The sequence below is a fragment of the Gigantopelta aegis genome, chromosome 14 (assembly GCF_016097555.1).
Source record: "Gigantopelta aegis isolate Gae_Host chromosome 14, Gae_host_genome, whole genome shotgun sequence".
Lineage (NCBI taxonomy): Eukaryota > Metazoa > Mollusca > Gastropoda > Neomphalida > Peltospiridae > Gigantopelta > Gigantopelta aegis.
Genome location: NC_054712.1, coordinates 31,873,997 through 31,888,996, shown reverse-complemented (window position 1 = coordinate 31,888,996; position 15,000 = coordinate 31,873,997). Strand labels below are relative to the sequence as shown.

The 15,000-nt window shown below is 37.0% G+C and overlaps 1 long non-coding RNA gene across 1 annotated transcript; it reads left to right on the top strand.

The window, feature by feature from the left end:
* The first annotated feature begins 9,468 nt into the window (after nt 1–9,468).
* On the top strand, nt 9,469–12,343 carry LOC121389554. Its single transcript, XR_005960082.1, has 3 exons — nt 9,469–9,647; nt 10,825–10,987; nt 12,054–12,343. It is a non-coding gene; the product is annotated as an uncharacterized LOC121389554 (long non-coding RNA).
* Nucleotides 12,344–15,000: the final 2,657 nt, after the last annotated feature.

The following is a 15,000-nucleotide window of genomic DNA, read 5'->3' as shown; positions in this document are numbered from 1 at the left end:
ACGCAAAGCAAAGTTTCTAGGGGGTTTGGGGGTGTACTCCACCGTAAACTTTTGAAAACTAGATGTCCTGAAATACTTTTTTTCAGTTCGTTTTCCTTTTCGTTGTTCACAATAATCAACTATCATGTTTAAAGCTTAGTCCATGTCAAATACCTTGAATATTACTTTGACTTGTATTAGGATTGTTTGGTGTATTGTATGCACAAATGCACTGATTGTATGTTCCTTAAATACTGTAGTACTATATAGTATATTGTGACTGACGAATTGTTGTATTTTGTTAATACAATAATAGGTTTTAGACAGCTCGAGTTTGTTTTTGTTTAACGACACCACTAGAGCACATTGCTGTCAAAAATATGATACTTCTGACAATTCGCTTCATTGTTTTCCATTAGCAGCAAGGAATATTTTCATATGTGCTTTCCCACAAACATCACGTACTACAGCCTTTAAGGCCCCGTATCCATAGACTGTTCCCTTGTGGTGTGTTCCCTTGTTCCGTGTTCGCTTGTGACCTTGTGACGCGCCATATAGATAATGAACCTTTGTTTTGCTTATTGGCCGTTCCCATAGGTTGAACCCGGGGAACATGTGGCCTTGTGCACGTCACGTGTGACCTACTGACCGGGAACACAGGGAACGAAAATGTTCATTCTTTTCCATACGCCACAAGAGCGTACAAGCCACTTTGGTGTTGATAGTCTTGGTAAGCTATTCTCAATATGAGTGAAGCTGAATTTATTGAGGAGGTGAGAGGACATGAGCTGCGGTGGGACCCTAAAAATAAGGATTACCATGACAACTGTAAACAAAATAATTTTTGCATTAAAAGCTTTTGTGATTTCCTTGATTTCCATTCTGTTCAAAGTTTGTTTTATAAGATAATCACGTGTTGATAAGTAGAATAAATCAGTAGTGCACAAGCCACAGGGAACATGTTATGGAGACAGAGTATACAAGGCCAGGTCACGAGGTCACAACGCCACAAGGTCACAAGTTCACAAGGGAACAGTCTATGGATACGGGGCCTAATATACCCGTCGTGGGGCACTGGTTGGGACGAAAAAAAAAGAGAAAAGAGAATGGGGTCATCGAGGAGATTCGATCCTGCGACCGAAGCAAAGCTCAGGCGAGAGTTCTGTTGACTGCGCTAGATCCCACCACAAACATTAGATTGAGACGAGCACGGGCGTAGTAGCGTGGTCTTGACTTGAGGGGAAGGAGGGCGGGGATTCAAATATGAACCTAGCGGAACTTAGCGGAACCTAATGTCTACGTTTTCCTTGCACACTTATATGAATAGTCCGACGCCATATAATCGTAAATAAAATGTGTTTTTCAGGCGTCGGTAAATAAACCATTTCCTTCAATACTTATATGAATAGTGTAATATTGCATTGTAAAAACAATTGTTTTAGCCTCGGCAGGGGGATTCGCTCGACCCCCCCCCCCCCCCCCATGCCCCCTCATAGCCTAGGTCCCTGACAAGGTGAGGTGAGTGTTCTGGAACTTATTAAATCGGAAGGGGGAGTGGTGGGGCAATTTTTATGTATATACATCACCCCCAAAATAAAACCATTAAAACGAACTATGTACAGAGAAACAAAATTGCAGAAGATATACCGGGTATAAAATAAAAAGTATTACTTATGAAGCCTTCCACAACTCCTAGGCGCGGATTCAGGGGTTGGGTATCGGGGTCCTAGACACTCCTGTGTTTCCGAATGTTTTTACTCAATGTAAAGTGCTTATCCGTAATGCAAAACGGTTTGTTTTGTTGTTTTGTTTTGTTTTTGTTTAATGAAACCACTAGAGCACATTGATTTATTAATCATCGGCTACTGGATGTAAAGTATTTGGTAATTTCGACATATAGTCTTAGAGAGGAAACCCGCCACATTCTTCCATTAGTATCAAGGGACCTTTTATTTGCACCACCCCACATACAGGATAGCATATACCACGCCCTTTGATATACCAGTCGTGGTGAACTGGCTAGAACGAGAAATAGCCCAATGGGCCCATCAACAGGGGGTCGATCCCAAACCGATCGTACATCAACCTAGCGCTTTACCACTGAGCTACGTCCCGCTCCGTTTTGTTGTTTCTTCTCATGTTTCAAGCACAAGGCTACTTGGCACAGTGGCACTAGATGAAATAAAATTCCATACATTTTTGCTCAGGTGAAACTATGTTTTTACAACCAACACACTCAAATTTATCAACAATCACAGGACTTGTGGTGTTAACTTTTCTATAAAAAGTTGGGTGCACCTCAAACTTTGACCCAGCCGGAAGTTATTTGGTTTAGTACTACCTATTGCGACACATCGCATCGTGAACCTCGCATGCGATTCTGTATCGCCATATCGTTTACTATTACCAAACAAATGTATCGGGTAATTTGTTTTCTCTTGCAATAAAAACAAAGTATTAACATTCTGTCCATGATAGTATTTATATATGGAGAGGATCGAATGTAGGATTTCATGGGCTACTCTTTTCGATTAACAGCAAGGGATCTTTTACATGCACCATTCCACAGACAAAATAATACACCACGGCCTTTGTTACACCAGTTGTGGAGTACTGGCTGGAAAGAGAAATAGCCCAATGAGTCCACCGACGGAGATCGATCCTAGACCGACCGCGCATAAAGCAAACGCTTTACCACTGGGCTACGTCCCGCCCAAACAGATAAAGAGACAGACATGTATTTTATCTAAGTATCACCCAGTATAAACATTGTAAAAATACAAAAATATACCATTAACACATACTATGCAGGCTACTCTGTATAGAGTTATGAGATACTATATACAATAAAACGCGAAAATTCATATTAATGCATAGGTGTTAGACAAGGTGAATGCCTTTCACCTTTTTTAAATTTGTTATATATAAATTACTAAGATAATCAAAAACAATGTTGGTGGGGTGAACACACGCATACTTAAACTGTTTATTCCATTATATACAGATGACATAGATGTATTACCGGTACTCGAAAATAAATTAGATATGCAATTCTTTGGATGCATAGTATGATATATTAGCATGAAAAGGCGACTGCGTGCTAAGTGACAAAACAAACATTTTGGTATTGCGTAAAGGTGAAACATCATCAAATAATTTTAAAATTTGCATATAGTTATTACTCATTACCTAATATAATTTTAACATAATTTTCTTAGGTGTTGTCTTTAAAATAGGTCGGTCATTTACTGACATACAAAAAAGGTGCTCTTGGAGCACATGCCCAAAAAGGAATGTACATAGTGCAAAAGTATCTACAACCATTTGTTTTGTTAAAGGAACATTCCTGAGTTTGCTGCAATTTTTAAGATGTTATCGACTTTTTAACGATTGTAATTACATATCAAATATATTTTTCTGCATAAAATATTAGTGGATGTATATTAAACGTTTTTCTAATCATTCTAATATTTGTACTAGGTTAAATTTTACAGACACTGATATTCTAAACAAGAAAATATATTTAATATGTAAGTTTAATCGTAGAAATATTTTATTAGTCGGAAACATCTTACAATGCAGCAAACTCAGGAATGTCCCTTTAAAACATTTGGCGTCTAGGAGTTTATTTAGGGAACATCAGTAGAAAGCGTGCATTTGAAATTGTGTTAGCAGTTACTTGGTGTAAAGCAGAAAACTCAAAATTGTATTCTATAAGTATAGTGAATTAGGTAGTGATATCGTGTTCCCCAATAAAAATAACTGGGTTATATTTGTTAGAAATTTGTTAAATAATGTTGGTTTTTCTATAGTCTGAAAAACTCAAGGTGTAGAGAATGAAACAGCATTTTGACATTACTATGGAAACGATTGCAAGATATTATGTTTACACAGGGTGCGCGCTCGCAAGTAGATAATTTTTCAGAAGCAACATTAATGTAGTTTTGTTATAAATCGTATTAAATAGAGAATATTACATGAGTTGCCTTTAGAAACCATTTATCTTGAAACGAGTTATTTTAAAACGTATCTAACGAGCAGAAGCGAGTTCGATATGTTTTTTACCAATGAATTGTGAGATAAATGGTATTTAACGGACACTTATGTAGTATTCTGTGTCTTATATATATCCTCAACAATCCTTAAAATAAATCTGAACGTCTTTTTCAACAACAACAAAATATTTACCGCCCTAACGTTTGAAGTTACATAGAAATCAATTTCAGGTAAAAACTCAGAAGGTTAATGAAAGATATGTAAATATTATATTTTTTTATGACACGAATCAGTCCGTACTCTTAATAGAAAAGTGGGCTTGATTTAGCTCAGTCGGTTTAGTGCTCTCTTGAGGTGTCTGCGTCGTAGGATCGAACCACCTCGGTGGATCCACAACTGGTCAAAGGCCGTTGTATGTGATTTCCTGTATGTGGGGAAAGTGCATATAAAAGATCACTTCCTGCATTAAGAAAATTGTTGCGGGTTTTCTTTGATGACTACGTGTCAGAATTACCAATAGCCAATGATTAATTAATCAGTGTGCTCTAGTGGTGTCGTTAAAAAATACAAATTTTAAACTTAATAGAAAAGAATCAAATTGTCGTCTATCATGAGAGCTTGCCGTGAAAACAAATTGAGGGGAGTGATTAATTGCTACCGTGACTTAGATTATGGAAAGCCGTTAATACCATATAAATTGACATGCTAAGAGGAGGTAATAATTACTCTCCTTGATCCAGTGTTAGGGTGAGAGTTATTGCTCACCTTAAACGGCGAGGTCTCTAACATGTATTTGGAGTCTGTGTTACTTAGTGACCTATCATAGTCTAAGGCATGGGTGGGTTGCCGATCCTAGAAAAGAATTCCGGTCGCGATTTTAGATATTTACGAACATAATAGTGCTACGATTGTTTTGTGTAGCATAGTCCTGGTGAACATCTTGTTGTGCGCGTAAAAATACTATACACACTTGGTTGTTTTATCGACTGGTTAACTGCGAACTGATTTTGAATGGTTAGAAAGAGGCTTGCTTGCCATACTGGAGTTTTCATACATGTAAATCGTATCTTTAAGCCCGTGAAAATGTACAAATCGTTTGGTAAATGTACAAATCTGTAATACACTTGGGAAAAGTTAAAATAGAGTGAAACAAGAATCTGTGACATTGAAACGAGGAAATATTATTAAACACAGACTAGAGCTAGTCTCAATAAACGTTACTTTTCAGAGGCATTTTAAAAATATGATAAATGCATTTTGTGGTACTCAAAATCACTTAAGCCATGGAGCACTGCAGAATTGAGAACGAAGTTGATGGTTTACCCATGCGCGGATGTGTATATGCACGTCCGGGAAGGGAGATAATTCTGCGGTGGCGGATGTGACCCAGGTTGTTCTAACACATTAAACCGGCCTCGGTGGTGTGGTTAAGCCACTGGACATAAGGCTGGTAAGTTCTTGGATCGCAGCATGGTACTACTACATCCTCTTTTCTCTGACTAACCACTAACAACTAACAAGTAACCCACTGTCCTGGACAGACAGCCCAGATAGCTTAGGCGTGTGCCCAGGACAGCGTGTTTGAACCTTAATTGGACATAAGCACGAAAACAAGTTGAAAGAAAGAAAGAAAGAAAGAACATTAAGCTGAATAAAACTATGAAACACCAGGATGATCAAAAACCTTTCGGATTTACGGAAATACATAATCTTAACAATAAAATCTAAATAATGTCTAATTTCATTGATCAAAAACGTCTCTAATAGTTAAAAGCACCCCGTAGTGCTTAAAAACTAGGGTATGTCGCTTTAACATGTCACTACTTTCACTGCAAGTGTTTCTCGGTGAAGTAGACATAAATCTCACTGGTGTGAAAATTAATGAAAAACGTAATACTGAAAATACTTTCAGTTTCCTGAACAAATATATGAAGAGTACAGTGTAATTGTTTTTCAAAATGCGACAGTATTTTGTTTAACTGTAGCGCGCATGCATGTGAAAATAGTTCACATGTTCTATTCTAAATGTTTGTGTATGTGTGATTTTTTTTTTTTTTTTTATTTAAAGGGACAGACCCTAGTTTTTAAACACTACAGCATATTTTTCACTATTAGAGCCGTTTATGATCACTGAAATCAAACATTTCTTTATTGTTTATTCTTTAGATGATCCATTGTCGTAGAACAGAAGTATTTTGGTCATACTGGTGTTTCTAATACCCAGAAAGCATTTTTTATAATTTTAAAAACGCACGTACGTCTAAGAAGTAGCGGTTTATTGATTCGAGTTCTAGTCTTTTTTTTAAAGGATATTTCCTGTTTTAACGTCACATACTCTTCTTTCACGCTGTTGTAACTTTATCCAAATGACTTACAGGTTTGTAAATTAACTAAACTTAGTGTCCATTTTTTTACGGGTTAAAACTAGGGTCTGCGCCTTTAATGGTCTGGCTGGGTGGTTGCAATATTTATATTACAGTTTACTGCTTTTTTTATTTTTTCAGAACCCGACGACAATTGAAAGGAAAAAAAAGAAGAAGAAAGAACACATATGAAAATATGGACAATTAGGAAATAATAAAATATACGTTTCTTTCTCAGTATAATGAATTCATGGTTGTTAAAAATTTCGTTTTGTTTAACGACACCACTGGAGCACATTGATTAATTAATCATCGGCTATTAGATTGGTAATTTGGTAATTCTGAATCGTAGTCATCAGAGGAAACCCGCTACATTTTTCCTAATGTATCAAGGGATCTTTTATATGCACTTTCCCACAGGAAAGCACATACCACGGCCTTCAACCAGTTGTGGTGCACTAGTTGGAACTAGAAAAAAATTAGTTCAAAGGACCCTGCAACGCAAGCACCTCATGCGAGCACTCAACAGACTGAGCTAAATCGCGCCCATTTCATCCAGTGTACAAAACCTTTGCATAAACAAATTGTTATGAGCGTTTTTCTGAATATATACATACTTCAAAAAGTTATATTTTAACTGAGAATTTTTTGTTTCAATGGTAAATAAAAAAAAATGTATTTCACTGATTTATTTTATGCCGATTTTTCGCTTTATATTTTGATAAAAGTTGGAGAATAGACAATTAAATATATTGAGACCCAACTTATAATGCGTGTTAGTATTTCTACAATAATCAGACTGTTCGATTTAATTACCAGTACGTACCTTGAATATTATTCAACATGCATCAGGATAATTTCGCGTTGTGTACGCTTATACAATCCTTCCTTGTTATCGTTTCTGGTTGTCTGTAAAATAAATACTCAGAATCTCTGATGAAATGATGTTTTGTTAATATACAAATAACAGTAGAATTAAATAACACTAATAGCCACAAACCACAATTATTACTCTATGTGTTTCAATACAGCGTCAGTAACTATAGCACATTTATCTGTAGGACCATGGATTTTTTCATACACCTTTGTCTGGCTGCCCGGGGGCAACATTTCATGGGAAGGACAAACCCTGTTGTCCTGATCTTTCTCACAGAATATTGATTTAAACAAACACACCCACTAAACCTGGACGGAGGACACCAATTTTACTTTAAAAGTATTACATTTGCATGGGCTGGAATTACCATAAAATGTCTTCAATTTTATCAATTTACACATGTTTGCAAACTATATGCTCTCCCCTGTCAACTTCAGTCTAATCGTAACCACATTAAAGCTGTCTGCCATAAAATAATCACAGTCAAACGGTGAGCTACTTGTGTATAGATATGCCCCGAATTGTGGTCAACTAAAGGGAAGATAACTGTGATATGTGGTCTATTGGTCCAAAAACAATTAATTGGCCAAAACTAATGCATTTCAATAATATGCATATTACAACAATGTCCAGTGCGTATCGGGATATCACCTTTAAAATTAGAGCATATGGAGGCTATGTTAAAACATCTACCATAGTGCCTTCCAATGGCCAATTTTAGCAGTAGACATTTGAGAGACACCAACTTCAAAATGTAATAACTTTACTAAATGTTGAAATTTCTTCATACAATAAAGAGCTATTTTTTCTTCTAGGTATTTTCTATATGCAATGTTCTCTGGGGGGAAATTTCAAAATATTTGAAGAAAAACAATTTGAATCATTATATTTTACTCCATTTTTACTGACATTAAAAATAAATTCAAAAACAAATTACAATTTGTATGTGTAAAAGTTTACATTTTACATAGGATATTTGGAGGCTTATTAGAGATATGATGACTGAATTCATGGTGCCTTATTAGGAATGTGTCACAGAGATGGTGAAAGTCACAAAATGTGGGAACTATGAACAGAAGAAGTATGGCCTAATCCCCTAGAGCGTTACGTATCTGTCGAACACGTTTAAAAGTTGACGTTTGTTTTGTTTAACGATATTATAAGAACACATTGATTTAATTAATCACCGGTTATTGGATGTCAAACATTTGGTAATTCTTTATACATCGTCTTAGTTTTTCGACTAGCAGCAAGGGATCTTTTATGTGCACTTTTCCACAGACCACGGCCGTTGATGTCTTTGTGCACTGGAAGCGACGGGGTAAAAGAAACAAAATAAAATACCTAGAGTTGGAGATGGGTGTGTAAAACGACCACACGTTATATTCAGAATAAAACTCCTTAGCCCTAAACCTAATGTACAAACAACTTCGACATTTCCGGCTCTCAAATTTGCGATCGTAACATTCGCACATTCCTGTCACAAATCTAATTTTGCGTAACCTATGTTTCGTTCGCGCAGTAAAAGTTAAAGTATGTTTTGTTTAACGACACCACTAGGGCACATTGATTTATTAAGCATCGACTATTGGATGTCAAACATTTGGTAATTTGACATAATAGTTTTTAGAGTTGAAACCCGCTACGTTTTTCCATTAGTAACAAGGGGTCTTTTATATACACCATCCCGCAAACGTGATACCAAGGCCCTTCATATACCAGTCGTGGGGTACTGGCTGGACATTTGCGAAATTATGTTTAGACATAATTTACACAGACATCCTTAGTTACGAAAAATGGAAATGAATGAAAATGAGTTACCTGAATTTATTCTCGCAAAGCCATTTACTAAATGTTCTCTTTTCAGAAGCCTGTAGTTTAATCCCAATGTAAGTACATTGCAGCTGGACTGTTTTATGTCCTCAACCATTATCGCTTGCAACGCACAACACAAATATTTCTTCTTACTGAATTACACATTCACTTTTTTAAATTTCCTTTGGCTGTACATCTTGAGAGTGGCAGTCCTCCTGTAGATAATGTATCGTCCTTCTGAATAGCATTGGTTTTATTATGAGTACGCACTTGATATAACCGTAAATAAAATGTGTTGAGTGCGTCGTTAAATAAAACATACCTCCTCTCTCTCGTCCAAGTCAGAAAATTAGAAAACAAATTTACTCTTATTCATCACGCAATAATTTAAACATGTTACTGAAAATTATTTATGTATACTGCGTGTCAACGAGATTTAGTCTCATATATTTTTAGGCGGTAAAAATCTAATTAGGTGCACTATATATATATTGAACAGCATACCAGTCTATGGTCAGTTAACTGGAAGCGGAGCCACCAGTGTTCGTCCGGTCCATCCCTAGCCAGTGAGAGTTCCAAACATGAAGGTTTTCACTATGCAATGTTTGGTGCTGGTGGTAAGTTATTTTTAAAATCTCATTAGTGAAACGCGTGTGTTCCAAATGTTGAAAGAAAACAAACACTCGAGGACAGACAAACAAAACCGGTTATGTCCAGTTGTTTCACTATTTGACATTTTTTCTTTTTATATTTACTTGGTTGGATTTTTTTGGATTTTTTGTGGGGGGAGGGATTGCTGTTGTTTTGTCGTTTTGTTTTGTTTTTTTATTGTGTTTTTTTTGGCGGGGTTGTTGCTTTTGTTTTCGTTCATTTGCTTTTTTGTGTGTTTGTTTTTGTCGTTTTTTTTTTTGGTGGTTGCTGTTGTGTCAATATTGTTCTTGTTTGTTTGTTTGTTGGTTTTTAGGGTGGTTGTTTGGGGTTTTTGTTGTTGTTGTTTTATGGGGGGGGGGGGTGTCTAGGGTTCTTTCTATTGTTCTGGTGGTGGGGTTTGTTGTGTTTTGGTGAGAGGGGCAACGATGTAATGAGAGTGATGTAAAGTTATATAATTTAAACAAATAAATAAAATTATTTTCCTTTTGAGATTTTTCATCTCCTTTTTTAACTTTTAACAAACGTTTTTAGAAAGCCATGACAATGGATCTATTTCTGATTGTCAGCCATCGATATAAACGATATTTTTCTACAATTAGTTTAGCATTTCATTTTTGCTAATAAATCGATCAGATCATAAAGAATCCAATTTGTGGGGATTATTGCTAATTATAATCGATGTAACAGTTTGTCGGAGATGATGTGCGGTCAGCTCTTTCTGCTACAGAACAATGAAATTAAAATCAAATGTTTTGTCTCTAAAAATAAAATAAATATTTTACATGAATATCGAAATTAGTTTCGTGTCTTTGACTTAATCACTTATGATTGTAGTTTCATAAATGCGTATGTACATGTATGTACTATCTACGTGTATGTACATACGTGCGAGCGTCCGTCCGTCCATATGTATGTTTATATGTACGTACATAGATATAAACATACATACATACGTACATATGAATGTATGTCGTATATATAGTGTACGCGAGTGGGTGCTTGCGTGAGTGCGTGAGCGTGCCTGTGTGTACATGTGTACGTTCGTGTGTTGCATGTGTGTCCCTCATTCCTTCAGTAATTATCGTCGACACCAAACCAAACCGTGTCTTGTTGAACAAACATTCCTTTCTTCTGTTCACACAGCTCCTTGTCATGACCGTGACTACGGTCTTATCTGCAGGACATGGCGGCCATGGGGGTGGTGGTGGTGGCGGTCATGGAGGTGGACACGGTGGCGGCGGACACGGAGGCGGCGGTCATGGAGGTGGCGGTCATGGGGGCGGACCTATCATTCAACCCGACTCAGGTAAAAGACATCAGTCGTATATATATATATCTTGTACCCACCTGGGCCATTTTCACAAAGAATCGTAGCTACGATTGATTATAGTGACCTACAACTTCCATTTACGGTTAAGAAAGAAAGAAAGAAATATTTTTATTTAACGACGCACTCAAAACATTTTATTTACGGTTATATGGCGTCAGACATATGGTTAAGGACCACACAGAGTTTGAGAAGAAACCCGCTGTCGCCACTACATGGGCTACTCTTTCCGATTAGCAGCAAGGGATCTTTTATTTGCGCTTCCCACAGGCAGGATAGCACAAACCATGGCCTTTGTTGAACCAGTTATGGATCACTGGTCAGTACAAGTGGTTTACACCTACCCATTGAGCCTTGCGGAGCACTCACTCAGGGTTTGGAGTCAGTATCTGGATTGATTAAAAATCCCATGTCTCGACTGGGATCCGAACTCAGTACCTACCAGCCTGTATACCGATAGCCTAACCACGACGCCACCGATGCCGGTTTACGGTTAAGACATACACATTTTACAAGCGCTCCACAAAGCCAAAAATACCTCATTTCTTTGTCTTTATGATATTAATTCGTAGCCGTGAAATGTACTAGTTAAATTTTAAAAAGAACCTCTTTCAAAAATCACTGATGACGCCCATGGAAGCAATTATAAGGTAGTCGTTTATAGCCTTCTAACGATTAAAAGCTTCTGTACTTTTTAAATAATAAAATACGCAAAAACAAGGTTATAGTAACCCAATATTATTTTATAATTTCGACATTCTTTTTGTATGTTGAATTTATTCATTATGAGAATATTTATGTGAAACTATCAAAAATCATGCTTTCATTGACTGACTGACTGACTGACTGACTTACTTACTTACTTACTTACTCTCTCACTCTCTCACTCACTCTCTCACTCACTTTCTCACTCACTCACTCACTCACTCTCACTCTTTCACTTTCTCACTCACTTACTCCCTCACTCACTCTCTCACTCTCTCACTCACTCACTCACTCATATTTTTAAGATGCAATTTAATGGGGGTTTTGTTTTGTTTTTCAGAAGATGACGAAGACTAGTTACACTGTGCCAAGAAAGTCGAATATATATATTATATATAAGGCAATAGGATAGACGCTTCTTTGTTGCTCGGTATATCTTATATATTACATGTGTTACTTTTGTATTTGTGTTCAGTATATGTTACATATCCCATATGTTAGTTTTGTATTTTTTGTTCAGTCTTTGTTACATATTTCATGTTTCAGTTTTGTTTGATGTGTATCAAATGTTATTCTGAATATAAACGTGTTTGAAAAACATTTCTTATTAAAACAAATAATTTTGTCTAAAATTTTTTATTTAACTGGTGATAAATGACTATTTAAAAATGTTTTTGCTAGGGTTTTTTGTTCTTTTTGTGTTTTGTTCTTTGGTTTTTTATTTTTTGTTTTGAGGGGTATCATGTCTTATAGCCATCGATCCTATTTTGTTTTTGTTTTGGAAAATGGTTTCCACTGTTCAAATTGTTTACCGTCAACTTCACTTTTAATTTTACGACATGCTATTTAAAACGTTTCTATTTTTGGCAAAGCCATTTTCTTTCCATTCATCCAGGTTTTTGTTTTATTCATCAGTTTAAAGCCATCGATCCTATTTCAAGGCAGTGGAAAATAATTTCCACTGTTCAAATTGTTTACCGTCAACTTACACATTAATTTACGACATTTTGCTTCAGGTATAATTTTTGGCAAAGCCATTTTGTTTCCATTCACCCAGGTGTTTGTCATATACAGTTTAAAATGCGTTGTATATCAAGCAGAAAAAGTATGTACGCCTGGAACTAGATTTGTTGATTTAACATGTTATCCTCTGTTACGTAAATATTACTCCTAGTTATTCTGTGATTATGTTCGTATATGAGTTATATATATGCATGTGCATCGTTACTCTTTTGGTTTTTTTACTTGGTATGTCAAATATATAATCGGATTAAACAGTGTTTCATGACCAGCTTATTGTTCTATTTTATTAAGTAGATTCAGACATGGTGCGTGGCCTCCTCCAACAGAGTCAATTTTGTTTTGTTTAACTACATCACTAGAGCACATTCATTAATTACTGATTGGGTTGTTGGACGTCAAACATGTGGTCACTGAGATACGGTAGTCAGACAAAACCCGCAACAGTTTCCATGATCAGCAAGGGATATTTTATGTAAAGTTACCCATATACAGGACATCACATATCACGGCTTTTGATATACCAGGAGAAACAAAGGATCCGCAGAGAATCCAATCGCCTCAGGCAAGCGTTTTACCGGCTGCTCGCCTGGGGTGCATTGATTGAAGGATCGAACCCCCTCAGTGGCTCCATTCCCTAATTGGAGTCTAGTGGTGACTATTGTCTACCGTCTGAGTGAGAGGACCCGTCCAATAAAAAAAACCGACACCTCTAAACCACATTGATTTATTAATCATCGGCTACTGGATGTCAGACATAGTCACTGTGACACGAGGAAACACGCTACTTTTTCCCATGACCAGCAAGAGATCTTTTATATACATTTTCCCAAAGACTGGACAACAAATGGCACGGTATTTGATATGCCGGTTGTGAGGTACTGGTTGGGACGGGGGAAAACAACGGATCCGTCGAAGAGGTTTGATCTTATGAACCAAGGACCTCAGGTGAGCGCTACCGACTGAGGTAAACCCCGGTTTGTTAATATACAAATAAAAGAAGAAATAAATACAGACACGGTGACGGGCCGCACAACAAGCATGTAAATCAAAACCAGGCACTTTGTTAGTCTCACTCATGAGACACTATTCTGGACAAAAACAAATGCAAGTCGGCTGCCACCGATGGGGCAGGATATGCCCAGCTTTCGTGAACACCTGATACCATCACTGTTTTGACAGTGATTCATTCATGAGTGCATGTCATAACAGTTATATTTATTCCAATGATTTTGTAAATCAGTCTGACAGTCCTCTTTGTAAGGATGAACTTTCCAGTAAAGGATTTCCTCGGGAGTGGCTGTCCTCCTGTTATGTAGACGAGACACGAGATAGAGATTCATGGAATCAGCAACCACTATTTTGCCAAATGTTAATTCGACATACGGTCTTGATCATAGATAAAGGTTTTGTCGCTTAGACTTAAATAACTTTCCTTTCTTTGTCTCAATAATATTTTGTAACGTATATCATGTCGCCACTCCTCAAACCGTTAGCCCTGCGCGTGCTGTAACCTCACCGTGGTGCAGGGGTGTAACATTCTCTTTGAGAATGGCCAATACAGCACAAATCCCCTTGTTTTCTTCGAGATATAATTGAAATTTTGAGTAAAAGTCAGTATCTATCTGTGATATTTGTATTTTTGCACAGTTCTTTACACTGTTGAATCTTGAATTTTTATATTGATGTTGAGCATCACTTTATTTGTTTGCATTCTAGGTTTGACACCCAATAGCTGATGTATTTTTCGTGCTGGGGTGTCGTTAAACATTCATTCATTCATTCATTCATTCATTCCAAAGCGTTAGGTAATTGTCGGACGGTCCATGGTGAAGGAACTGTTTTATTTAACGACGCACTCAACACATTTTATGTACGGTAATATGGCGTCAGACATATGGTTAAGGACCACACAGATATTGAGAGAAGAAACCCGCTGTCGCCACTTCATGGGCTACTCTTTTTGATTAGCAGCAAGAGATATTTTATATGCACCATCCCACAAACAGGATAGTACATACCACGGCCTTTGTAACACCAGTTGTGAAGCACTGGCTGGAACGAGAAATAGCCCAATGGGTCCATCGACGGGGATCGATCCTAGATGTTCTAATAGACCAAATCAATTCCTATTGCCGATAATATTAACGTTTACTAATGAAACTGATATAAGCAGCGTATCAACACACCAAGGAAATATAGCAATAAAAAGTGTGGCACCTCACATCTACCTGTAAGAAAATAGGGGGGGGGGGGGGGGGGGGGGG